The sequence below is a fragment of the Sus scrofa genome, chromosome 4, assembly GCF_000003025.6.
Source record: "Sus scrofa isolate TJ Tabasco breed Duroc chromosome 4, Sscrofa11.1, whole genome shotgun sequence".
Lineage (NCBI taxonomy): Eukaryota > Metazoa > Chordata > Mammalia > Artiodactyla > Suidae > Sus > Sus scrofa.
In genome coordinates this window covers 93,649,011-93,676,609 of record NC_010446.5, presented here as the reverse complement: position 1 = coordinate 93,676,609, position 27,599 = coordinate 93,649,011, and the positions used below count along the sequence as shown (strand labels likewise).

The 27,599-nt window shown below is 51.1% G+C and overlaps 1 long non-coding RNA gene and 1 other non-coding gene across 6 annotated transcripts; both read right to left on the bottom strand.

Moving 5' to 3' along the window:
- LOC106510131 lies at nucleotides 450-25,742 on the bottom strand. Of its 5 annotated transcripts, none has more exons than XR_002343420.1 (6): nucleotides 24,852-25,742; nucleotides 24,598-24,737; nucleotides 22,226-22,299; nucleotides 10,267-12,884; nucleotides 3,137-9,926; nucleotides 450-1,777 (listed from the first exon to the last, which is right to left on the bottom strand). It is a non-coding gene; the product is annotated as an uncharacterized LOC106510131 (long non-coding RNA). The 5 variants fall into 5 exon arrangements; XR_002343418.1 differs by lacking the exon at nucleotides 24,598-24,737 and having other exon boundaries at nucleotides 24,852-25,024; nucleotides 25,319-25,742; XR_002343417.1 differs by lacking the exon at nucleotides 24,598-24,737 and having other exon boundaries at nucleotides 24,852-25,741.
- MIR9-1 (microRNA 9-1) lies at nucleotides 16,100-16,188 on the bottom strand. The gene has a single exon (NR_035363.1). It is a non-coding gene; the product is annotated as a microRNA 9-1 (primary transcript).

The following is a 27,599-nucleotide window of genomic DNA, read 5'->3' as shown; positions in this document are numbered from 1 at the left end:
GTCAGATTCGTTTCAGCTGCACCATGACAGGAACTCCCAGGAGGACATTTCTAAGCAAAGGGTCCCTTCATGGCTGAGACAGAGGGCCACTCAGTGACCTCCTACACAAGCACCCTGGGGGAGCAACCCCACCCTGTCCCAATCTCTTGGTCCTTGGGATGGCAGCTAGGGGCTTCCTTGGCTGGGAGCATCAGCCCACCACTCTGAGTTGGAACTGACTGTCAGGGATGGTGTTCCCAGGAGAGTTGGGGTGGCTGAGAGAGGCGGAAGGAGCCAAGGAGATCTTTCCTCCCCAGGCACCCCCCACCCGCCGTGGGAGTCGTCTTAGTGAGGCTGCCCCCTTCTGTGGCAATGGTGGTTCCTACAGTGCTGGTCTCTTAGAGGGGAGCGTGACACCGCCCTCCTCTCATTCAGCCCCTCCCCTGCCCAGGTACATCCACTACCACTGGTACTGTTGTTCAATATTTGAGAGTCTTTATTAGGCATGAGATGGGACTTCCATCTCAGAAGATTCTCAGTTCAGACGACACAGGGGAAACCAGGGCTGGCCAGGATGGACAGCTTGCAGACACTGGAGCAATGATGAAATAAAGTCTTTGCCAGGCGGCTCCAGTCTAACGGGCTGCCCAGGCTGGAGGCTGGGGCCTCCCCACTTCTATCCTGCTTAAAGGATTCTGGGAGGAGCCACTCAACTTGCTAGAGTTTAGCCTCATCTTTCAGTCAATCAAGACAGCGTCTCAGAGGGAACCCAGGACAAGTGGGTGAAGTAGGTTCTTCTTTTTGGTCTGAAAAGAAAATAAATAGGTCAAGAGTGAAAGAGCTTCTCTTTGGATGGAGACCTTAGCAGGAGGCAGAAGGTAACCGTCCAGGGGCCAGGAGAGGTAAGAGACCAGGGAGGGCTCTCCAAGGGGCTACCATGACAGTGGCTGAGTCTAGACATCTCTTCGAGGTGCTCTACCCAGAGCCGTGGAGTGGGGGTGGGGGAGAATGCCCAGGGCGGGAACTCAGATCTCAAGCAGGTGAGAGGCGGCGGTGGCCCCAGGTACTTGGCTTTAGGAAGATGGGAAGCATATTCCCTTGGCCAGGAGCCCAGCTGGGAGGATTTTATTGACTTCTAGGGCTCCTGTGCCCCCTTCCCCAGGCCTGCCTTCACTCCTCAAGGGCTGCTGTAGCATTCCTCCGACTTCAGTCCTGCGCCTGAGAGGGAATGCCCCTTCTCCCCCTGAGGACTTGCAGAGAAGGCTCCCTGCCTACCTGGTCCCATCTCCTCTTGGTGTTCCTGACTGTGTTTGGAACATATTCTTTAGGCAGTCAGTACAGGAGGGGGAGACCGCATGTGCTCTGGGGTCCACCAGGACCCACCTGAAGCCCAGCTTCACTTACCAGTCCTGTGACTTGGGGCTCTGATTATGTCTTTGTGTAGTGGCGACAGTATCACTCAGTTTTCAGGACTGTTGGAAGATTCACTGAGATAAGAATGGCTAAGAAAGGGTTTACATAGGGAGTTCCCATTGTGGCTCAGTGGTTAACAAACCCACCTAGCATCCACGAGGACTTGGGTTCTATCCCTGGCCTCGCTCAGTGGGTTAAGGATCCGGCGTTGCTGGGAGCTGTGGTATAGGCCAGCAGCTACCACTCCGATTGGACCCCTAGCCTGGGAACCTCCATATGCCACGGGTGTGGTCCTAAAAAACAAAAAATGACCAAAAAAAGAAAAAAGAAAAAAGGGCTTACACAAGCAAGCAGGTGCCAAATCAAGGTCAGTTCCTCCCTGTGCCTAGGAAAGAACAAAATCAATAGGGGCTGCGCAGAAATCAGGTGGATACCGCGTTCTTTTCCTACTCCTCCCAGAGTCGGGAGCCCCCAAAGTTCACCTCACCCGACTTCTCCAAGGGCTTTAAAAACCTGAGAAGAGAATTTCAGAAAGAGGAAGGGATCTAGGCCACACCTCTGCTCAGATCCCTGTCACCTTCCTCCTTTCTAGACTCTCCTCAGACTTTCCAGACTTGCCTCCTTCCGCCGTCCCACCCCCAAGCCTGCCTTTGCCAGGTCCCTAACCTTGAACTTGACCGGAGGGGTGGGGATGGGAGGTCTGCCTCACACATCCTACTGGAAGCTCCCCAAAGGTAAGGACTCAGCCTCCCTCAAACCTGGGCTCCTTGAGGCCTGTGTCCCTAACCCCCTCTCGCCCTCTTCCCAGCAGGGCTGGCTCCTAGAGGGCCTGAGATGAGCCAGCTGTTCCTCAGTGCCCCTACTAAGTCGGATGGCCTCTCTCTCCACAGCTCTCTTTTCCCTTCCTTGTGCCAGATCCTCAGGCTGTCTGGGAACCCTTCTAGTCCCACGCTGGCTGGATTTGGGGGAACGACAGAGGAGACTGGTGTCTGTCAGGGGTTGGGAAGGGGTGGAAGATGAAACTCAGGGCCGGGCCCTCCCCTGGGTGGGGGAGGAGGAGTCCAGATGGAACAGTCTCCGCCTGCTACACCCTCCCAGCCCCAGACGGAGCCAGCATCTCCTAGCAACGGTACAGTAGCAGGGGGCTGGGAAGAGGGTGGGGGCTGGGAAAGTGGGGCGGGGGAACAATGATATCATAAATTATCCCCAGCCCCTCCCTGCCAGCCCTCCCTTCCTCAGTTGAGAGTGGCCTCCTTTCTCTCTCCACCTGCTCCTCATTCAAGATTCCCTCCAAAAGCCGGCCCCTGCTCGGTGCCCCTTGTAGGTGCCCCTCTGGCTCAAGGTGACCATGGTCTGCCTTCTGCTTGAGCTCGATGGAGGGGATTCTCACCCTCCCAGGATCTCTCAGGGACCCTGTCGGAATGTCCCCAGGAGGTGGAGTCAGCGGCGGGGTGGGGGTGAGGGGCTCCCAGAGTCCGGGAGCATATCACTTTCCAAAGGTCTCTGGCTCCCGCCTCTTTCTTTGGGTAGAGATGCAGACAACGAAGGGGGATTTCAAAGCATTTTGTGACACTGACTCCCCTTCTCTAAACAAAAGTTTTTAGATTTGGGATCCTCAAGTGCTTAAGGGGCACTTGGACGCCTCACCAGTCTAGCCCAGTCTTAGTTTCCCTATCCCAACAGTTGGAGTCCAGGAAGCTCAATAAAGAAAGTGACTAAAGCTTGGTGACAGTTCCTTCCTTACCTCTCAAATTAGCCATGTCAAGCCGAGGGTCAAAGAACTGGTACTTCAGCGGTACAGATCTTGGTTAGACATTGGGAAGGACTTCCCAAGGCAGGAGTAAGCAAGACCTGGCTGTTCCTGGTTGGAGAGAGAAAAAGTCCATCATAGAAACAGGAAACTGGGTGGGGACCTCTTGAATTTTATTTCATTAATGCTTTCTTAGCCCAATTAAATAACACATAGGGAGTATTTAGCAGAGCCTCACATAAAGTAAGCCTTCATTTTGGCTATTTTTAAAAATCATATATTAATATGAATTTTCATTGGGCGGATATAAAGAGGAAAGGCTAAATCCCTGGAGACCTATCTCCCATCCTCCAGGAACCCCATGGGAAATTCCAGATATGAGATAGTGCCCTAAGTACAAGATGGCAGCCAATTGCCATGGCAACCACAGCCGAAGGAGTCTGGTTGGTTGTGGGGACGGTGCCGGGAAGCCAGCTGGTGCCAGATGGACAAACCCAGCAGAAGGTAGCCCCAGCTGGGTGAAGCTCATGCCCCCTGTGCCCAGGGCTCTCCCTCCATATGCCAGCCTCAGCCTGGCCCTTCCCTCCAGGCCTAAAGGCTCCACTGCTGTCTGTGGGGGATGAGGCCAAAACCATCCCTCCTCCTGACTCTTGCTTGTACAACAAGGAATGACTGCTTAGAGACAAAAGACCCTCCTGCTCAAAGTCCCCCTGGCCCATGGGCCGAGAGATCTAAATTGGTCTGAATTGAGCTCACTCCTGACAATGCCAAGGAAGCATAAAATCAGACTTGGGCGGGTTCCGAGTGGCAGGGCTTGGAGGAACCATTTTGTGTTCATTCAGCAGAGGGTCACAATGTCTGGCTAATGTTCCCTCCGGAGAACATTGAGATGTGGGGAGCAGGTCAGGGCAATGGGGAAAAATGGAGCTTCATGCCACCCTCCTCTCATCCCAGAATTGCTGGACGGGGTTCTCACGGGGCCAGCAGGAAGCGCCTCCTGAGAAGGATGAAAGAAGCTGTGGTCCTGGAGGCCATTTCATCATCTAGTTGTTAAAAGCAAGTGCCACCCAAACCATTCTCAGCAAGATGTTCACCCGCTTGAGACCAGAGAGCTCACAGAGCCCAGCCAGACCTTCATCACGTTTTGCACCCAGAGAACCTGCGCTCTCCGCCCCAGCGATCCCCTCCCTCATTTCCAAACACTGGAAGCCGCCCTTGATTGTCCTCGCCTGCCTATGGTGGCCCCTCTACCTGTGTGTCCCTCAGCATTTAGAATGGACACTGGACATCTGCACACAGCCTTGCAAAACACTCTCATCCACACCGACCTGTTTGATCCTCAGGACGGTGGTGCAAGTTAGGATCCAAAGACATCAAGCAACTTGGCTAAGGCCACCCAACTAGTAAGGGAAGGAAGACAAAATGTGCATCTTGACCAGCCTGCTGGATTCCAGAATCAAAAACCAAAAACTCTGGGAGTTCCTGTTGTGGCTCAGCGGGTTATAGCACCTGACCGGTATCCCTGAGGATGAGGATCAGGCCTCACTCAGTGAGTTAAGGATCCAGCGTTGCCATGAGCTGCAGTGCAGGCCAGCAGTTGTAGCTCTGATTCGACCCCTAGCCTGGAAACTTCCATATGCTGCACCTGCAGCCCTGAAAAGCAAAACAAAAGCACCCCCCCAACCCCAGGGGGCTCAGTGGTTAACAAACCCGACTAGCATCCATGAGGATGTGGGTTTGACCCCCCCGCCTCACTCAAGGTTAAGGATCCATCGTTGCCATGAGCTGTGGTGTAGGTCGCAGACTCGGCTCAGATCTGGTATTGCAGTGGCTGTGGTGTAGGTTGGCAGCTACAGCTCCTATTTGACCCCTAGCCTGGGAACCTCCATATGTCGTGGGTGCAGCCCTAAAAAGACAAAAATAAATAAATAAACCCCAAACATCAAAACCTTCTTTCGTTGTTCTATGGATAGAGCTCCTCTATCAAATCTGTGAGCAACCTATCTGCTGAGATGTGTCTGCTCTTGTTCTACCACTTCCAGTGCCCCAAATCCACATTGTTATTAGGGGGGACACTGTACACAGCGGGGGGCCTGAAGGAAGGGGTGGTCTATCCCCACTGCTAATTAGCATAAGTGACAGGAGGCCAGGCAAGGAAGGGAACCTCCCCTGGGGAAGATGAGCCTGAGTGTAGAGACTAAGGGGACCTTGGACTCCTTTTTGAGCTCTGGTCTATCTTGTCTTTCCCCCTCCCAGGAGCGGGAGCCCTGTGCAGGAGCTGGAGGGGACTTGAGAGTTTCCACACTGGGAAGAAGAGGCTTGGGGTGGGGGCAGCTGCAGAGGCACTAGTGGGGCGCGGTGTTGGGGAAGGCAGCCTGGAGAGGCCTGGCAGGATCTGGAGTCACATCTGGGAAGACACAGTGAGAGAGCAGGTGCGGGGTATTGGTGCTAAAGGGGAGCTTGTCCTGGGAGCGGCTCCACCATGGCCTCACTGAGACCTGGCCGAGTCTCAGCTTCTATTTCCTTCCAGTTAAAGCCTGAAGCCATTCCACACCTTCCCCTCCTCCAACCCATTCCAGCCCACCCCTGATGGGCCCTGGAGCTAAGTCCTCTCACCTGACAGGGCCACTTCCACAGCTACTCACAGAGAGGTCTTTGTGCAGAGACTGGGCCTGGGGGAGGGGCGGTAGGTGGCACCCCCACTTCCATTCCACCCCACGGCCAGCAGTGGCCTCATCTTTGCCTCAGCTGTCTCTCTGGCCTCTCACCCCTTCTCTAGGAAGACTCTCCTCAGAGCCTTGCCCACCCCTACATCCCCCCGTTTACCCTTTCCCTCCCTCCTCCAAGAAGTTTCCAGGATTGAACTATGTTCTCCACTCCAGTCTGCAGAGGCCCATCTCCTGTCCTGACCTGACCTCAGAGCACTTACCGTGCTCAAGGCCAACCTTGGCTTCTCTACATTTCTCCCTAGACAGCTCCCCCAAGCCTGCCCCCAGCGTGCAGGTGTGTGTGGCTGAGGGGAGAAAGGGTGATTCTAGAGGGTTAGAGGCAGAGGACCCTCCTTTAGGTGGTTCCAAGCCCTTTGGTGTTCCCCCATTTGTTCAGAACCATCCAAGAGTCAGTTAAATATCTGGTTGGTTCTGGGCTCAGCGGGCAACAAGTTTCAGGTTTCCGCCTTCTTCCCGAGAATGGTCATGGGCTGCCCCTGAGCCACACTCTGCACCCAGTATCTCTGACACTGTTGGCTAATTTCCTAGTACCCCTATCAAATCCAGCCTCCCTGGTGAAGCACGTAAGCTTTTTTTTTTTTTTTTTTGTCCTTTTAGGGCCGCACTTGTGGCATATGGAGGTTCCCAGGCTAGGGGTCCAGTCAGAGCTACAGCTGCCAGCCTACACCACAGCCACAGCAACACCCAGATCCTTAACCCACTGAGCGAGGCCAGGGATAGAACTGTGTCCTCATGGATCCTAGTCAGACTCATTTCCGCTGAGCCATGACAGGAACTCCACATAGGCTCTTAATAACTGAACTTTGGCCTCCATCTCCTCCTCACCCGGACTCCCATTGATGACACTCTAGTCCCTATCACACCCTGCTTTCCTACCTCCTTGCCTTCGGATATGCTGTCTACTCCCCACCACACACTTCTCAGACTCCTTAGACTGGCAGTCCCCTGCTTACCTTTCATCAATTTTATCCCTTTATCTTTTAACACTTATCTTTTGGCCCCCTGCAGAAAGCCTTCCATAACTCCCCTGAGGGAGCTCAGGGCTCTGGCCCCCATGCTGCCACATACCTTGCACAGGTCTTCAAGACAGCAGCTTTCACACTGTCTTGTAGTTATTCCTGTCTGCCTCCCCCACTAGGCTTCTAGGCCCTCAAAGCAGCTTTGTATTCCACCATCCTCTTCAGCACAGCACCTGGCACACAGTAGGTGCCCAGCCCAATAAACGTCTGTTGAAGGAATGAGCCGATAATGGAACTAGGGATAAGGGAAAGGAAGGCACAGATGTGAGAAGCGCTGCAATGTGATGGGTTCTGATGTGGCTGATCTGGATGAGGGGAGCGAAGAGGGTAAATCCAGGATAATGCTCAGGATTTGCACTTGAGGACCTAGAATTTTAATGATGCTGTTGAGAGGGATAGGGAAGCAGGAACATAGGGCAAGATTTGAAGCACACTCAATGCCAAATAAGTGAGCATCTGAAGGCCCTCCCTATGTCTGGGGAACAGCCATCTCATGAATTTTGGAGGGGATTGTACTTATATGACACCACAGAAGCCAAAAGCACAGGCACTTTTCTCAGGCTACCTTGCAGCTAGGGCCTGCTCACGTGCTCCAGGCTTAGCCAATCAGATGCGCCATTCCAGTCTGATCTGGGAGCTAATGGACCCAGATAGTCGTTAGGGTACAAATCTGGAGTTTAGAGAAATCTTAGTGATACTGAAATGATAAAAGTGAAAGAATGTGAGTGGAAAGAGGGAAAAAAAAAAAAAAACTGTTAGCAGAACCTGGGGAACACTTCTGAATGGAGACTGAATGGAGTCAGTCCAGAAGACTGATTGAATAGAATCCAGAATGAATAATCAGCTGTAAGAGAAGAACCAAAGGCCAAAGAAGATGGGATGGCTCAGTATGAAATACTCCTCAGAGGTCACCAGGCTTGAGTAAGGGACACTGGGTCTGGTTAAGGAGGCTGAGTGAGGGGCTGGAGGGGGCACAGGTCTCACCAGCTATAAAGATGGAGGCCAGAAGGGTGAGCTGAGGAGAGAAGACTTGGAATGTCACCTCAAGTTCATAGGGGCCCTTCCCAGGTCCCAGAGAAACCCTCAAACTGATGGATCATCCTGCCTGCTCACTCTTTATCCTCTCCCCTTCCTGCTGATACACCCAGGTCTAATTCCTCCAGTTTTTTTTTTTTTTAATATTATGCATAGTGCTCCAAGTCCTCTGACACTGGAACTCATGAGGGGTCTGGAACCAAACCTCAGGCAGAAGTCCTCCCACAACACCTACTCCTAAATGTGGCTCATGTCTCTTCTGGGGCCACCATCCCCCATCTCTCCCTCCTCCCTTCTCTCTCCATCCTTTTCCCCCAGTTCTGCTAGTAGGAAGACTCAGCAATGGTCCTGATCAGCTGGAAACCCCTCCTCAGGGCCTCACCTCCCGCCACGGCCACTGACCCCGGGCTGGCTGGCAGCCCACACCTGATGCAGGAGGCCCTTTTCCAGGCACCGGCTACCTAAGATAGTGGCCTCCCTCTCCCTCCGCTTCCGTTCCCACAGCCTTGCCTCCTACCCCTGTCCCTTTTTTTCTGAAGCCTGAGCCCAGCAAGGTGGGGGGCCAGGCTGGGGAGCCAAGGCCGGAGGAAGCAAGACAAAAAAGGATAAAAAAGCAGGCCCCTTGGCATCTCTCTTTGGCATCTGAGTCCAGCTAAGGGAGGGAGGGCAGAAGGGAAGAAAGAAAGTAGTGTGAGTTTTTATTTCTATCTTCTTCCTGCCACCCCCCCCACCACACACACTTTGATGCAAACAAAATCTCTCCCCTTTTTTCTCTTCTCTAACCCCCCTCCCCTTTTTTCCTGGCTCCTACCAAGAGCCTCCTGGAATGCAAATGAGTTGTATTATGCAAATATATGCAAATCAGGCTTAACGAGCGGAAGGAGGGGGCAGAATGCCTAATGAGTAATGGCGGAGGGTGCAGATGAAGGGTGGCAGGAATGGCCCTCTCTTCTCTTCCCACAGCCTGGAAGCTTGCTGGGAGTAGTGAGGTGTCCTTCACTTCTGGGAAAGAGCAGAAGGTCAAGACCTCCTCGCTTCAGCTGAAAAGGCATAGGATGGCCTTGGCTATAGGTGAGGGACAGGAGAGCTTGGGAGGCGGGGAGAGGGTTAAGTATAAGGGACTCACTGGCACAACCTTGCCCAGAGACTCTGGATGTACCAACCTCCCTGCCTGTATGGTCTGCCAATGGCTGAACCTTCAGCTCCGGGTGCTGAAAAGAGGGTGATACATGCCATGGCTTGTGCATCAGAAAGGAGGATTCCCAAGGGAAGATTCCCAACCAGACCCAGATTCTTCCTGGGGGTGGGGGTGAGAGCTGTCTCTCTTTGTGCTTTGGAAGGTGGGGGTTGGGGTGGTTGCCATGGCAACATGGCATGGAACACCCACCTCCACAACATCCAGCCCCAGAGGACCTAGAGAGGTGGGGGGGGGCATAATGGGTTGACACCCCCTGATGCCCCCACCACCTGGCACTGCCAGCCGGAGATTGCGGCATCAAATCCTACAGAGAATGGCCCCTTTGTTTCTAGGCTTGCGGTGTTGGGGGAGCAGGACTGGGCACACAGAAGGGCCTTTCCCAGGCCCTGTTCCAGTTTGTGTGACTCTTGCTGGCCTCTGGAGACTCATTGTGGCCATCTACTGGCCTCTTTGCCCTGGCAGATGGTTGCCTCCTTGCCTTTTCTCCCATGGGCTTGCCAGCTACTGTTAGGTATGCCTTACCCTGTGCTTCTCCCTGAGGCGACCCCTTCAAACTTCTCCAGACAGAGATAGCAGTCAGTTCCACCTCTCCCTGGCTTGTGTGCACACCTCATATGTCCAGACATGCATCCTGTCCTTTTTGGTATGGAGGCAACCTTGAACTCTCCTACCAGCAATATGCCTGTTCCAACCAATTCAGGCAAGGAGACTCCTTAAGAAGCTGGAAATTAGAAGCCTGGATCTTGGCCTTTCCATTAACCCGCTGAGTGACTTTGGTCACATCTTTCCCACTCTTTTGGGCTCTGTAAAATGAGGGATAAAGAGCTGCTGTTATTTAAGGCTCTTCCTGATCCATATACTCTATCTTATATGAACTTAGGTTAAATTCTTCCTGAAAGTTCACCTTCATCCTTCCTATTGCTAGAGCAGGCCCTCTCATTCAGACTCTCCAACGTGGACAAACCCAACCTCCTGCAGATAGAATGGCAACTGCCTTTAGCCTTTTCCTCTCCCTGAGACTCCACAGCTGCTTGCAAACAATTCCCAAAGATCAAAAATTCTAGAGTCTTTGATATCTAACCATGCAGAAAGGATCCCCTCCCTAACCCTCCCCAAAGGGGTCAGCACAGCCACCTCACTCACCGCCTGGGAGCTGTCCATGGTTCTGGATACGGCTCTGGTGCCCTTGAGGAGGAAAGGGAGGGGAAGGGAGGTGGAGCACCCACCTGTCCCAGGCAAGAAGCTAAAGGAAAGAGAAGAGGCAGAAACATTTGGAAATGGTAGGGAAAGGGGCAGGTGTATTTCTGCTGAAAGTTTCTTCTCTCTGAAGCTCTCCAAATTGCCAATACTACTTTGTGGGAGGAAGAGACCAAGAGTCAAACTCTGAACTTCACACTCCTTCACCCCTAATGACTTGAGTGTCCTGGATTAGCTCTGCCCTCATCTGGATCCTACTTGGAAATCCACAGGGAGATGGAGTTCCTGCCCTTGCAATAGGGTTCAGGTTAAAGTAGTTGACAGGTTACAAACCTCTAAATCCTACGGCTCCTACAAGGAATTTAGTAATAAAGATGAGGAAGATACACAATCATCTGATAGTATTATAGCTATTAGGAGCTTGGGGACAGCAGAAAGTAGGGAAGGTAGGAAAGGGTACGTGTGTGCCTGTGTATGTGTGTGTGTTTCCTAGGCAGAGAGATGAGCTTATATCAGTGGTTCTTAACCTTAGCTGCACATTTAGAAACACTAAGGGATCTTTTAATTAATTAATTATGTAATTTTTTAAGGCTGCATCATGGCATATGGAGGTTCCCAGGCTAGGGGCCCAATCGGAAGCTACAGCTGCTGGCCTATGCCACAGCCACAGCAATGCCAGATCCTTAACCGACTGAGCAAGGCCAGGGATCGAACCCACAACCTCATGGTTTGTAGTTGGATTCATTTCTGCTGTGCCACGATGGGAACTCCACCAAGGGATCTTTTAAATGATATGATGGTAGGCCTCATTCTCAGATACTCAACTGAACCCCAACATCAGCATTTTTTAAAAAAGCTTTCTAGGTGATATTAGTGCATAAACAAGTTGAGAATCAGTGATCTGGAAGAAAGCAGATAAGAAAATTTTCAGGGATTAAGCCTGATCAGCTGGAGGAAGAGGCAAAGCTAGGGCCCCTGATGAAGGAAATGAATAGGGAAGAGAAGGACAAGCATGTAACCCCCCCCCCTTAGGAGTTCCCAATGGCCCCAAGCCTGGCCTGGAGACCGACTCAGGTGTTGGGCTTGTCTCTTCTGTGCCATAGAAGTTCAAACCACTCAAAGGCAAACAGGTGAACTATCCCTCTACCCCCAGTCCCTTGTGCAGAGACAGGGAATGGGTGCGATGACCCTGAGGGCTTGCTGTTCCCCTTCACCCAGAAGGTCCCCAGGGAGGCAGTTGTGGAAGGTAAACAGCAACAATGGTCTCTTTCAGTGTCCAGATTCCAACCCTTCAGTCCAATTAGCAGACACAGCAAACAGCAATTCAGCTGCCTTCAGCCGCTGTCATAACAAACTCAGAGCAGTCTTAATGGGGGGATTAGGGCAGGAGGAGGGGGGGTGTCACTCTGAGCCCTGGGAGAGCCTGGGTGGCAAGGAAGGGTTCCCCTTTTCTCTCCTATCTAAATATCTAAATCTCTCTCTCCTATCTAAATATTCACGGACCCGCTCTTACCTTCCATAACCCTGCTCCTCCTTCTCCTGGAAGCTCTGAGAATATATATGTATTCTCAAATTATGGTTTTCCCTCTCTTTCCCTCCAATGATTTTAAAGCATTAACCTAAACTTATTTAACTCCCAGGGAAGTTGGCACACCCTGCCTCTGGGTGAGACAGGGCACTGATGGCTCAAGATCCCCGGGGTGTCTATTGAGAAGGAAGAAGAAGGGAAGGTCAAACATCCCCAGAACATCTGGGTGGAAAGAAAGTGAAGAAATAATTATCACTATTCAACTCCCAAACCTTGGGAAGCACATACTTCATGAAGGACTTCCAGATACAGAAGAATGCACATGGACCTGTGCTCTGGTGAGTTACCAACCTTGGGAATCAAGGGTTGGTGACTGTGGCACAGTGGATTAATATTGCAGTAGCTCAGGTCATTGCAGAGGCATGAGTTCACTACCTGGCCAGGCTCAGCGGGTTATAGGATCCAGCATTGCTGCAGCTGTGGTGATCAAAACTACAGCTTGGATTCACTCCCTGGCCAAAGAACATTAATATGCCGCGGGTGCAGCCATTAAGAAAAAAAGGAAAAAAAAAAGAGTTGACTTTTGGGAAGGTTGGGAGGCTGGGAGGCAAGAGGATAGAAAATACACCTTCTTAAAGTCACCTGGTGAAGAAGAATCTGCATGCCGATAGGCAGATCTGCATTTGGTTCGTTAATTATACCCACTACCTACCTGGTCCTTTAATAAACTTTTTAGTAACTCTAGAAGCTTAATAGAATAAACTTGGAATTGCCATATCTCTCCATCTATGTAAGTCAGTTTACCAACCATAAGTGCTCTTACCAATACATGGCAATACATGGTAAGATGTATTAGGGAGAAAAACACAATGGTTATTCTGCCACGTGGACTCCAGCCTCTTCCCTTAACAGCTTTCCCAGGGTCTGCTCCTCCTCTCCTCAGGCTTCAGATACTGCTTCCTCAGGTTTCAAGAGGCCCTCCTTGACTCCAAAGCTGGAAAAGTAGGAACTTCCTCAAGTTTAAATGTTTTGAGATCTGCAGTGGAGAATATGGCAAAGAGCTGTCCTTTTTGCATTCTGAGATCAATCACATGCTTTCAAACAATTTTCCCTAAATGTAGCCTTTAACCCATCTGCAATCTAAGATTTACTCTTTCCCTGTGGGTATCATAACATATTATAGAATCTTTTATATAGAATTCTTCATTTGCTTCATGTAACAACACTGGAGATATACATTCTTAACCCCATTACACAAATATCTGATCTGAGGCTGGTACATAATGGCACCTAAACATACACTTTGCTTCAGTCACCCTTGCTTGTTCTTTTTCATTCCCTATGCTTGCTGATTGTGAAGGACTTTTCAACAAGAATCTTTTGATGCTTAGAATTGGGAAAAATCTGTCCCAGAGTGAGAGTAGGAGTGAAAATGCAAAACTTGAGACAAATATTGAGAAGAAAATTGCCTTTGAACTACTGGACTCAGAAGTCAATAAGGGAAAGTATTGGGCTAAAAAGCTGAGGAGAGAAATGGGTAAAGAATTTGTTTTCCAATAGGAATAGGTGGATATTGCAATATCTGAGGAACAAAACTAAAAATTATTGGACACAGACAGAAGTGTAATGATACAAAAGAGAAATTTTCCTAACTGGTAATTGGTGAGGATCTTCTGAGTCCTTTTGCACCCAGGCTCTATGCACCCCCATTCCACCAGTTCTCCTATTTTTAGCTAGAGGAGGTGCTATTTGGTATAAAGGTTGAAGGAAGCAGAAGGAGGAGGACTCAGTGTTTCACTGTGATTGCATTTGGTAAAAACAAACAAACAAATAAAACAACAACAACAACAAAAAACAAATCCCACAGTGCCTCTTCCTCTAGTGGACTTATAGCTATAAGTAGCCAGGCATCCCTAATCTCACATCTGAACTTCCTACCCATCATGGACCACACACATCTAATCTCATACCAGGTCAGACACCACTCAGCTTCTCACCCTCATAAGCAGACACACACAGCTCACAAACACTATCACCCATCAATCTCCTGACAACCCCATCCACACACCCACACACCATATGTACACACGAGGCAGACACAAACTCTCACCCCACATCCCACCTGGCTTCTATTCCCCCTTCCCACTGAGGTGCTTATTTTGTAGGATGGAAACCCTTAACCCCCCAGTTCCCTCAGGGCCTCTATTCTCTTTTGGAGATCCTGTGGTCAAATATGCCAATGGGATACAACGATAACAATATAAGCCCATTGTGTGGGTAATAGTGGTTCTAAGTCTCACGTGGATGAGCCTCAGCAGATCGCAAATACACAAAAATCCTGGTGTTTTTCCTCCTCTGATCCCAACCCTGCAGCCCCTGCAACCAGGCCTTGCATCTCTCGGTGGGCTTTCTCTCTCCCTGATGCAGGGATTCCCCTTCTTTCTCAGCTCATCTCCATCTCAGTCTACCCACTTCGCCCTCTCTAGTCCTTCCCTCAGGCAAGCTAGAGAAGTAGAAAAAGTATTGGATTTGAAACCGTTCAGTGACATTACTCATTGGACTCATTGGAGTCTGTGGCTCCTTGTCTGTAAAATGGGGTTAATAACAGCTACCTCATGGTGTTGGGGGAATCAAAGAAAGGCATGGAGGCAGAGTGCTGTTACTGGGAAATACAGTGCAGTGTTAGAGATTATTAGTGCCTGCCCGGAACCCGCTCCCTTTCTCCCTAATCCCGTCTCCAGCTGCCCCCTCCAAAAAAACCCAGATTCCAAACAGCTGAAAAAGCAAAAAGGCTGTTAATCTCTCTTTCCTCCAAACCTCTGAAGGAAGAAGACATATGTACTCTAGGCTCTCTGAAGCCCAATTGTTTTAGTTTGGATTCCCCAATATTTCTCCCACATAATATATAATTGAATCGTAATCTTCTAGCTATAAAATCAGCTCCTGGGAGGAAATTTTAAATTTACACAGGAAACAGGAGTCAGTACAAGGTCATCTGCCCAGTTCTCCTGCCCTCTTTTGACTCCTTACTGCCCTGCCCTGTGTTCTGGAATGCAGGGGTTGGTGGGGGGATGGTGGGGATGTTGTTGGGGTGGGGAGAGGTAATAAGTGCAGAGGGGGCTACTTCCAGTTTTGCTACATGTAATTTATTCTACCATGTACTTTTATTCTACCAAGTGACTAAACCATCCTCCTCTCAACTGCACCTAAACACTCTTTTGCTTAAAAAATTTAGGTCAGGCCAGATAAATGGATTCTTTTAGGAAAGGCCCTGATTAATCTCTCTAATTCTTTGCTTTCTCTGGGCAGCATAAATACCAGGCTACAGATTCCTTTGTGTGTGAGCTCCTTGAGGCCATTTGCTCTTGGAGATGATTTCCAAGACACAGGACGGAGTGGGAAGGGAGAGTGTCTTGAAAGACCCCAACTCAACCCCTTTGGTCAGTGAAGACAAAGCTGGCATGAGAAGATTTTCAAGACATTAGGCTCAGGTCCTGAGTGGGAAAGAGGAAAGAATATAAAAACAAGAGGGCTGAGAAATACTCTGCACTTTATTGCCCCAGAACCCAGGCTGGGTGGGCAAAAAGGTTCTCCAGCCACTCTGCCCTCTTTTTAAGCAAATTCACTCCCACCCCCAGTACTTCCAGCCTACCTCCACTTCACTTCGCCATTCTTAGCTCTCTACCAAGCTGGATAGACCAGTGTGGCTTCAGGGAGCCGATCAGAGAGCCAAGACTAGCCTTCTCAGGCAACCTCCCCCGAACTATCTCGCCCCAGCAATAGCTGTGAATAGCCTGCAGGAAGCTGCTCACCAGCGCCGGTGGGAGAGCCCTGGGCCAGGAACCCCAGGCCCTGTTCGAATAACCCTGCAACCAGTTTTCGACAGATCACTCCCTTGGAGCAGCTTCCCCTGCCGTGACCCAGTCCGCAGACAGCCGGAAAAGGCCCCATCCCGAGAAGAAACCACAATGCCCCTTTCTTCTCCCCCCAGCCCACCCAACTCAGCGGGGGAATATATTGCATTGCGCCTGGCTAAAGTGAAATGGGACGGCGACTCCTACCTGCGCTGCCCGAAGTTGGAGGGTGGAAAGTCGCCCCGACCGTGCGGTCTTGAGGCCCGACGGCCGCCGGGTCCTCTTCTTGCCTCCCACGGTCGGTGGGTCCTTGTAGCTCTAGCCCCTGTCTTAAGCCTCCCCCACCCGCAACCCCGAGCGTGCGGCCTGCTTTCCCGGGGCCCCTTTGCGCAGTGTATGGGGTTATTTTTACTTTCGGTTATCTAGCTTTATGAAGACTCCACACCACTCATACAGCTAGATAACCAAAGATAACAACCAACCCCGCCTCCTGGCTGCCGTCGCCGCCTCTTCCATGCAGCCTCTCGGCTGCAGCTGCCGACGCCTGTGCCGCCGCAGCCTCTTGGTTGCCTGCCGGTGGGGGCTGGGGAAAGGGTACACTGGTAGAGGTGGGTGACGGAGAGAGAAACAGAGTCCAAGACAGGAAAAAACTTAGAGACACAGGGATACAGACACGGCAGAGACCGAAAAAGGCGTGGAAAGCAGGCGACGGCCGATGGTGTCGAAGTCCGGGGATCTCCCTCGGATCCCAAAAGCTTGTGACGCCTGCTTTCCCGCTCCCCGTTCGAGCCCGAAGCTAGAGTTCCGCTGGTCCCTGATAGGAGGGTCTCGAGGGCTTTTCGTGCCACCCGGGAAGACCGCAGGGGCCGAGGCGGAGGCCTCCCAAACCTCACGGGGTCTCCATTGCCCTCCTTCGGAAGATCCAGAGTGCATCTGACAGCCTGAGCCTTAGGTTTGAGCGGAGCCCGAGCCTCCGCGTAGGGGTGGTAGGGGAGAGGCGCGGAGCCAGCTCCTCCACAGCTCCCCAACTCACCAGAGCGGTGGGAGCTCGTGCGGGGGAAAGGGCTGGATCCTAGCCGCAGACTGGAAGAGGGAGCGGGTAGCGAAATCCTGGGGGCAAAACCCCGCAGGCGTCCCAATAGGAAACCGGGAAATCCCGGCTACCCAAAGAGAGAGGGAAGCGAGTGGGGGTGGGGTGGGAGGCGACCCAGAGACTCTCTAGCGAGTATCTCAAGGAGAGGAAGGAAAGGGCAGAGACACCACCCGGGAAAGGATCCGAGAGAGCACCCATGAGATGGGTAAGTGGGAGGAAAGCGGATGGAGGGCAGAGAAGGTGAGCCAAGTCCCGGGCCTCGCAGGACGCCCCAGAGAAACAGCATTGTACAAAGAGGTCCAGAAATCACCTAGGGCTGTGAAAATGGCCGGGGGTCCGAAGCGAGAGGTGCTCTAGGGGTTGGTAGGGGTTCCGATCAGGAGTGGGAATCATCAAGGAGGTCCCAAGAGCCCCGAGGTGGGTGTGGGGCTCCCCTAGCCCCTGGTGGCGGAAGCGCTGGCACGCTGGATTCCGAGGCGCTAGCCCACCTCGTGCCCGAGAGGGCCAGGCCACTTACATCGAGCCCAGGGTGCCCATCGGTGATCTCCCGCGTGGTCCTCCCGGTACGTTCCCGCCCACGGAGCGCCATGGCCCTGGGTCCGAGGTGCCAGGGCTCAGCGGGCGCCGGGGTGGAGGCGCCCGTCAGGATCTCAGCCTCCGCGGAGCCAAGGCGAACTGGCAGAGCGGGCCTCACCTCCCTAGCTCTCTGCTCAGCCTCTGCCGTTGCTCTGGCCCGGGCGCGCTCCGGCTCCGGACTTTTCATTCATCCTTTCACGCTCCCTCCCCAGGCCAACCACTGATTGGCTCCGCTGAGTCTGACGTCACTGCCTCGTTCCCCCGCCGGCTCCGCCCCTCCCCTTCCCAGGTTGAGCTGGTGCGCTCAACTGGGGCGCCCTTCCCCCCCAGGAGAATGGTGAGGGGGGAGGAACTACTATGTGTGCTGATCTCCAGCCTTTTGCTGCCTCACGCATCCCCGAAACCTGCTTGCCATCTCCAATCCATTGCCTTTTGTGGTTTTGATCTCCTCACTCTTTTCGTAGGTTCTACATTTCCATTTTGGCCCTAGGTATATTGCACCCGGTTCAGGGCTCAAAGAAGAGACGAGAGATAGGGTAATATCTCCTCAAAAAGGACCAGATGACTGGAGACTCTACCTGCCTTTTCTCATCAGGTATTCTTTGTGCTTCTAGGGTTCTGATTCCTCCCAGACCGTGATCTTAATCTTTTAGGATGGGCAGGAAACTTCCTTGTCAGTTTTCAACCCAAAACCGTGAGGAAAAGATTCTGGAAGTTTGGTACTCCTACTGGGAGACGCAGGGTCTGAGTGAGGCTGGGCCTCCTTTTTCGCCGTGCAGAAATGGGAATATCTCTTGAACTTGTTTGCAGCACCAAAGTTTCAGGTAGAGGAGGCTGTAGGATCCCAGCTGGCATTAGTCTGGGCAACACCCGCACATTTGACCCTGCCCTGGAGGCCCTTGCTAGCGCTTTCTTTCCCTTCCCCCACCCCATGCGCCTCCAACCACGAGCCCTCAACCCCCAACCCAGGTTCCACCTCTGGGTGCCCGAGAGCCGAGCCCGCAGGGAGAAAAATCATTCTCCAGCAAGGTTTCTGGTTCGGGACTTTCTGGTCCTAGCTTCTCATCTGGCCGGGAGAATCAGAATCGAATAATGCCGCGTCCCAACTCTGAGAGACACACGCCGGTCCGCAGGCGTATCCAGATTCTCGATGGCTGGTGGAGCTGCGGGTCCCATTTGAGCCAATGCGCCTGAGTGGGAGCAGTTCTAAATTCCTGGTCCCAAGTTACCCCACCCTCCTATCGGCCCCTTTTCAAAAAAAAAAAAAAAAAAAAAAATCCCAAGACTTGGATACTTGGAGCCAATCTGTCTACTTAATACGGGTTGGTTCCTATCACCAGAGATCCTATGCCTACAAGGGTGCACTCCAGGGGACCCAGTGCTTGGCCTTTACGCCCAGACAAAATGTTTTATCCACTCCAGGGTCCCACCTCTTCATAGGCTAGGACAAAGCCCAGCCTGAATGAATGCTATTTGCCTTGGTTAGATGCAAGCCATGCCAGTGAGTTTCATTTGGTGCTCCCCCAAAAGACTGGAAAATGTCTGAATAACTGCTGCATGATTTTGAAGGGGTGGGGGGACTTTGAGATAGGATAAAGCCCAGGGACTTGTGTTTCCCTACCAGAGTAAATATAGGGAGCTGAAGCAGATGGTAAGATTTTCCCAGGTCTCAGGGCATTTTCAAGGTTGTGCTTGGTACACCTTTTCCCCTTCAGTCAGTCTCCACAAGGTCTCAAGGCTCTTACCCAAGGCTTTCTAGAAACTTCCACAGTGTCAATTCTTCCCCCTCCCAGAATTGAGAGCACACCAGCCGGTGATGGGGTGATGGGGTACAGTTGCAGAAAAGTGATACCTTCCCCACGCTCACAGACAGAACTACACTACTGGCATGCTGTTAAATGCATTCTCTAAAAGCCTACCCCATGCCGGGCCCCAGAGAAACCATAGACTTCTTTGTGCCTACAAACATCCTCAAATATTTCTCAGTACACCCCTTTATAGGATACCAAATATCCTCTAGACATTCCAGCAATCCTAAATAGGGCCTACACTTCTCCAAACACACCACCAACCTCCCCCCAAGTATTTCCCCATTTGCTCTCCCACAAGATCCCTTAAAAGGACTTTAAACAAAGCTTTCAGCCCCTCTATACTACACTCACCCAGGGCCTGGAGGCTGGTGCCAGCATTTGGGAAAGAGGTGGTCCTACTAGCTAGTTCTCTCCCCTTTCTTTGTCACCAATCTCTAACCAAGTCCCCTGCCTTCTGTGGGGCCCAAGCTTATCTCCACAATCCCTTACCCTAGCCTTGGCCATCCAGACAGCCTAGCGAGAAACACTTGGGAGCTGCAGGAACCTCCTTTCCCTTTCAGACACTGCTTTATTTTTTGTTGGAGAGGGAGGACAGAAAGGGGTTTTTTGGTTTTTTGTTTTTTTCCCCAACAGAAAGCCCCACTCCCACCTCTATTAGCCAAATTCAGACTCAACTGGACTTCTTCCAAAACTAAGATCAGGAGAGAAAAGAGTACATATCTAAATTTCCCCAAATAGCTAGCTAAAGAGCTAGATCAGATCCCCTTGCACCTTACTGTGGCTTTGCATCCTACAGAGGTACCTCAGCCTAAACAGTGTTCAAATTTAAGGGGGCCCCCAAGAAAGAAAATGAAGATTATTCTAAGTTGTCCTGGCACTATCTACTTGGAATCCTCCTCTCTGTCCAGATGACTGATGAAGTAATTTTTGTTTGGTTTTGTCTGGGTGCACTTGACAACCTGATCTCCCATAACTCCCGCTCAGGGGTGAGGATGAGTGGGGCATCTGTATTCTAATGGAGATGGAGTTACGAGCCATGGAAAGAAGCAAAAAACTCCCCATCATCATGTTAACTGAGATTGGTTTGTATACCAAGCAGGTTGCTACAGTTTTTAAAAAGTCACTACTTCAAGGGGAGCAAGAGGTGATTTCTTACTATTTGACTCTACGGTATCTAGCACTACACCTAAAACATAGTGGGTGCCCAGTAAATGATGAATTAATAAAAATATGTGTGTACCTGGGAGTGTGTCTGGAAGTCTGAGTTTGCCCTGATGTGGATTGAGTCCATTGTGGGTAGAGGGGGAGGGTATTGACTAAATATGTATCTTGTGAGATCTGTGTGTGAGAGCAGGCAGTGGGGGGAGTTATGTTCATCTTGTGTGCTAGTGACAATTGGCAGTTCCTTTGACGAGAGGAGACCCTTCTACTCCCTAGAACTGGATACAGCAGACCTGAGAGAGGCTAACAGGGGGAGCAAAATGGGTGTGTTTTGTCCCTTTTGTGCTTGGCCCACCAGCCTCAGCCTCTCTAGGGAGGCCTCAGTTGGAGCAGAGCCCTCTGCTTCCAGCACACAGCACTTTCTGCTGCAGTGTTCTGTAGAGCGATGGTCTGCAGACCCCACCCAAATCCTTCCAGGGAAATTCTGGCGGATGGTGGAGACTGCATGCCAAATCCCTGGTGCTGATCTGAGTCTGTAAGTGTCTCAATTAGCCCAGGAGCCTAAATTATTTGCCTGCGCCTGTCCCCACCCACATCCCTACAGCTCTGATGCCCACCCATTGTCTGTGTCCCTGAAGAGGCCCATGTAAAGAAAAACATGGCCTGAATCATGCTCTCTGGATGCAGCTTCTGGATAGATCTCTGTAATCTTGGTCCCAAAATACATTCTAGCATCAAGCTACCCTCTTGCAATATTTGGATAATTAAATAAAAAGCATATTTGTTCTTTGTTTCAATTATCAGGTTAATTTGCCCTGAAGATGCAGATGAAAGCTGCATTTGGAGGAGGGTGGGTTCAGATATTTATTTCTGTCCTATAAGTACATCATTATTGTACATTATTCTTTTGCTATAGAATATTTGCATTGTATATGGGATAGTGCCAAATAAAAGCAAAAATTGGCAGTAAAAAAATGGTGAACCTGTGGGAAAAAAATCTCTAGACAGTCAGAGGAGTTTAAAGGGTGTGGAGATCCCTGGGAATACCACCCTTCATCCCCCCCAACGTGTTTTTCCTCCTGTTGAGAGACCAGCCAGAGACTCCCTCAGGCCTATCTCCTCAGTACTGGCTCCCCTGCCTGCTCCCGATGCTGTCCTTGAACCCCCACACACCCTTTATTTGCTTGAGAGCCCTATGGAGTCGGGAAGGTGAGAACAAGGTGACAGAGATGCTAGAAGGTCAGCCATCATCAGCAAATGGTCTCCTTGGGGGCAAAAGCATGAGTGTGTAAGGGTGCTGTGTGTGGATACAGGCGTGCGCACACACACAAACACACACACACACACACAAACCTATCAGCTAAGACAAATGCAATGACATCTGTCCATACGCTCAGCAGTCCCACCTCCCATGGCTTAAACACCCTGGCACCCACATCCACTCACAGTTTAAGCTCCCTAGGTCCCCCTGCAGCACAACCCACACTCCTTCCTCACCTCTATCACTCATATACAGATACATCTTTTTCCCTCTGCAACCAGCCACCTCCCCCAGGGTTAGCTGGCCTCCATCTCTGCCCTCAGGAGCCCATGAGAGAAGGGAAAAGAGTCCCTGGAATCCTCAGTGCCTCTCCTCTCTCCCACAGAGCTGGGCACAGTGTGGCCTTCATTCCTGTCACCCGTGTTCCATTCCAATTATCAATGACTAGATAGGTCTTCCTACAATCAGAACAGACCAAATCAGGGGCTGAAAACTAGAAGAGACACGGCATGGGGCAGAGAGGTGTCGGGAACAGGAGAAAACCCAGGTGATTGTGGGACCAGCTCTCTTTCTCCACCTCCGCCCAATACCACCATCAAAAACAAATAAGAAAATAAATACCCCCAAAGCCAAAGGTGGACACCTACGATGACACCCGAAACAAACGAGGCTGCTTCTTCTTGGATGACCAGCTCCTGTCAAGGAGGAGAATGCAAAGGTTAAATTCTTTCAAATGGCTCTAGTCTTCTCTCCCTCATACCCCTGTCTCCTGCCACTCTCTCACCAACTCCTTTTCTCCTAGGTTTTTCAGACCTAGACAGTCTAAGATTCCCCTCTTCAACTGCCAAAGCTCCAGGATGCACAGGGAGAGAGCTGAAAGGGAAAAGCCTAGACGTGCAGGGGAGGCAGGGCCCTTGACCTGAGCCTCTCCAGCTCCATTTTGTCTGGACAATTCTAACCCAGCCCCATCCTCACGACCTCCTTCCACCTCCCTCCAAAACATGTGGCCCCAGGGCTTTGAACTGAGCCTGTGGAGATGCTGTGGCCCTTCTGACTTAAACCTAGAAAAGGAATCCCCTGCCCAGTGGCCACTGTCTCCTCACAGATTCCTGCTGCTCATGCTCTATCAGAAAGCATGCTCAGGAAAGAATGAAGGACCTGGGGTCAGGGATATACTTTTGTCTACCTAGATCTAACTGCATTCTAAACTGTAAAGTGCTATACACTTAAGATACTGTCAATCATATTATGTCGCTAGCTTTCTCCCCCATCTCATCATTACCTATCTATCTATCATCTATCCATGCATATCACTAAGGATTCATAAAGACATATCCTGTAGCTAACAATTTTCTCCCTCTCTTCATCTCCTTCTCTTTTTCACATATACAAAAGGTGTGAATACAAAGCAGTTTGTTGTTTTTTTTTTCTTTAATTTTAATGTTGGGTATGAAACCCAGTCTCAATATTTTATAATCTTACTTTCCCAGTATTTTGTTTTCAGGCTAAAGTATGATTTTGAGGAATGACATGTATACAATGGATAACTCAGCTCCTAAAATACTAAGAGAAGTGTATTTGTGTGTGAGTGTGTGTGTGTATGAGGTAAGCTGGTGAATCCTTCTACCTCAAACTCAATTCCACAACTAATTCTCCTTTTCTTTCTTTGTTTGTTTCTTTTCTTTTCTTTTCTTTTTTTCAGTGTCAGGAAGATAAACTACCTAAATGCAGAGGAAGTCAGAAAAAAAAAAAAAAGAAGAAGAAGGTTGGGGATATGGAAGAAGCCTTAAATCCAAGCCTCATTTCTAGGAGGGGTATTTTGAATGCCTCATTCCCCACTTCTAACACCCATGAATACCCACTGGACTCCAAACCCAAGCTCTGCCAGCCTGTTCATTTCATAAAGGGATGTCTCAGTCTGAAATTGTTATATTCATACCATAGAGGGGGCCAACCCCAACCCCCAACTTGCTAGAAAATAAGCACAAGGATAGTTGGGGGAGCCTCTGGTTTCTTCTTCCACCTTAATTGAAAAGTCCTGGGGTCCCTTGAGCACTTCTCCCTTCCTTTGCTGACCTCTGCCCTGCATCCTACCCTACCCCACCCCTACACACAATGCCCAGGGGGACATGGTGACAAGGACCACACCCCAGGAGGCATGGAATATGTGTGTGTGTGGTGGCTGGCAGCCTCAGCCTCTCCCAGAAATCTGGTCTCTGGGGTACCAGAAAGAGTCTGCTGGCTTCCAGGCTCTACTATGCCACAGTGGTCCCAGCCTATCTCTGAGAAAGTACCGTGTGGGTGGGGACTAGGGATAAGAATAGTGTCTTCTTTCTGTCTCCCCCTGCCCTTCTTAGGAGACAAGAAATTAAAAAACCCCTTCTCATGAAGGCTGGAACAAGGTTTTCTCTCCTTCTTGAACCTAAGCATCTGCCCCTAACACCTCACTTCCCTTTAAGCTCCCCTCAACCTGTTTCCCACCTCCCTGCTCATAGGAAAAGGGACGTAAAAGGGGAATAAAATTAATCAAAATTCTACCAACGTTTTTGGATTTTCTCCTAATTCTGGTCCCCACCTTTTTGGAGATGTGGCTTCTTCCCCGCCCCCCCCCCGCCCCCACTGCAACCACCTCAGTCCCTCAGACTCTCTCTGTCCCTGAGCCCTGAAGTCTCTGGGGGCAGAGAGGAATGAGAGCCAGGGCGAGGAAAGAAGGTCAGGAGTCCAAATACAGAACCATTTTTTCTCTTCCCTCCCATCTCCACTACAATCTTCCTGCCTCTCCTCTGGTGCAAGCATTAAGATGTTGGCCGTGTCTGGTGGAGAGAAGGGAGGGGCGGATTAATAGGATCAGTAGCACCATGACCCTAAAGCCCCCCTGAATCCCATCGACAAACTTAGTAAGCTGTCTCCCGTCTCCGGCTGGCCCGGCTAGAGGAAGGAGGGGGACCCAGAGGTGCTCTGGGGCAGCTGGGCAGGGCCCTGCTTCAGCTCACCTCCACAGACAGATGCGGGAACAGGGGATGAAATCCCACTCTGCCAACTGCTCCTTCACACACATGCCTTTCCCTTTGGGTCGCCCCCTAAATCTTTCATCAGCCTTTCCTTTCTGCGATTATTGCACCGCCTCCATTAGCTGGTGGGCAAAGTAGGAAGGTTAGGGCGCCCTGACTGATTTTAGGGGATCCCTGCCCACCACCTGCCCAGATGTCTGAGGGGCTAGAACCCTCCCGAATGAATGGCCACTTACCCGGCTTCTGTGAGGAGGAGAGCCTGCGCTGGTGGCCCCTGCCGCTGGACTGCCTCTTTCTCCCGGCTCCTAGCCTCTTGTGGAGTGGAGGACGCAGCTCCGGATGACGTAGCATCTGTCTATCCATTCAGGAATTTCGCTTGCCTCTCTCTTTCTTTCTCTTGCTGCTCTCCCTGGAAAGGCAGCAAAAAGGGGGTGCTGCCCCTGTCTGGAGACACCACCACCACCAAAATAACAGCCCACTCTGAGGAAGCCCCTCCCTCTTGCATCTACTGCCGGCCTGGGAAGGGGTCTTTGTCATCTCCACTCTTTCCCACCTCCTCCTACTGCCTTTGCTAACCTGAGGCAGGAAGAAGGGGCTATGGAAAGCTATTGTTCCTCCAGGCCACCCTCATCCCCAAAGCAAGCAAGAGAAAAGGTGTGACAGAAACACCGCTGTCCCCAGTCTCCTTCCAGTTCTAATTCACCTTTGAACTTGATAGCGTGATTAAATGATGTGTGCCTGGGATGGGGAGTGGAGTGAATAAGGAGTGATAGGAAGAGGATGCAGTTTGCCATTTGGAGGTTCAAAACATTCTGGGCTCCCCTTTCCAAACCTCCCCCAACTCCCCTGTCCCTGTCAGCTCAACACATCACAAATCCACATCTTGGTTGTGAAGGAGAAAGCGACAATTGGAAGATGAAGGCTGAGAGCTGGAGGGGGGGGACAGGTTGGGAGGGGCGGTGAAGGCCAGCCCTTGGAAGTCTAGACAAGGGAAGAAGAGGGGTGGGACCGCAGATTCAAAGTGGGAGATAAATTATCTTGTTCTAAGAGGGGGCAGAACGATTTGGGGGTTGGTTTCCAGGGCTGGGATCCCGATATTTGGTGGAAGCTGGGGCCCAGAATGGTACAATGGTCGGGTCTCTTCTCTCTCTCACCCCACCCTCAGCCCCTCCCTCTTTCTCCCTCCCACTCTTCCTGGCCTGCATGGGAACTCAGTCTGAGCTCGACGTGACAGACAGCAGGCCTGCATGCTAATGAAGTTTGTCTCAAGTTCATTGTCAAAGCCCCCCCCTTCTCCAAGGCCCCCTCCCCTCTTCTCTCATACACAAATCTCCCTCCAACTTTTGTCCCACAGACCTGGAGGCCACTTGAGTCTCTGCTGGCTCCCCTCTCTCACCCTCCCCCACTGCTTTCAGTCTCCCCTCTCCTCACCACCTCCCTCAGCTGTGGCGGGGGGCTCTCTTCTCCGGGTGCCTTCCCAGCCACCTCCTGGCCCGGCCATCCCTAAGCTCTGAAAGAGGGATTCTGAGGGCGAAGGTCAGAGTCTATAGAGCCGGTCGTTCTTTCCCTACCCCAAGGTAGGGAGACTTTGGGGAGGTGGGAGAAGGCCAGAGACTGCCCCCATCCAAGTTTCCCTGCCCCCCAAGTCTCAGCCCCGTCCTGGCCCAGTCCCCCCATTCCAGCCTCAGCTTCCCCCTCCCCTCATTCCTCCCATTATGATTATTTTGCTCTCCCCTTGATTACATCTGCTTCACTAGCTCAGAAATAAAGATCCTTTGAGACTAATTTTGCACCCCCACCCCCAGCTCCCCACCCCTTCCCTCCTCCTTCCCTCTAGACTAGGGCTCCCTTTAGCTCCTTTCTCACCGGCTGGAAGACATTGAGTTCCTTGTCTAGGGAGCTGGGGGTTGATGGGAGGGGGTGCCAGTGGATTGGAGGGGGGGTCTCTCCAACTCTGGGACGTGTCCAGCAATCCAAACCTGTCCTTCCTTTGTTCCTACAAATCTCTTCATACTGTCACCACCCTCTGGAGTCTGCCTTTCTCCCAGTAACCAGGGGATTGGGGAGGAAGGGGAGGAGGACCCTGAACTCACTCCACCCCTCAATTCCAGAGAAAGGAGGGAGGGGGAGAAAAGGGAGAAAAAAATGTAATCCCCCCCCTCATTAGCCAGAAAGGAAGCAAAAGGGGATAATTATAATTAAAAGCAGACAGCTGTGGATTGCATCTTTTATGTTCCTCCAAGCTTCCTCCCCACTTCTGCCACTAGTACCCAAAAACCCGCACAACTCCTTGAGAATTCCCCCCCCACCCCCGCTGGTTTCCTGAGAGTGGGGTGTGCTAGGAGAGTAAGGTGTGGGGGCAGATTTGGGGAAGGGGACTCCACTTCCTCTCCCACTGGCAGCACCTCCTTAAATATTTCATCAGGGCCGAGGATATGGAGGCATCCTTTTCCTATTCCCCAACCTGTACCCCAAAGCCTGGGTCCGGGGGAGGTAGGGGCATTCAAGTGATGATAACTAATACAACAATTTGGGGAAATCTTTGCTTTCTCTAAAAAATAGTAATAATTTATTCATAAAGATATTAATTCTAAGAATTAAATAGCACCTAGAGTATTTTCTCACTGAGGCATCTCCTTTCCTCCTCCCTTGGAGAGACCTCAAAACATAGGAGTGGTAGCTGGAAGCCAGAAGAGCTAGGATCTGTAAGGGAGTGTGTTAGATCAAAGGAGGCTCATGGATTTAGAGTACACAGAAAGGCACACAGATACATATGTATACTCCATAATTTTCAGGGCAGTGTTGCTAGGCCTAACTCTGCTATCCTATGTATTTATAGAACATGATCATAGGCCAGAACAGCAGGGTAATTATAGCAATATTAGCATATATGCAAATAAGGTAACCTATATACACTGAATGGAAGCAGATTATTATTTATTCCTCCCCCCCCTCCGCGCTTCCTTCCCTGGTATCAGCTCTGG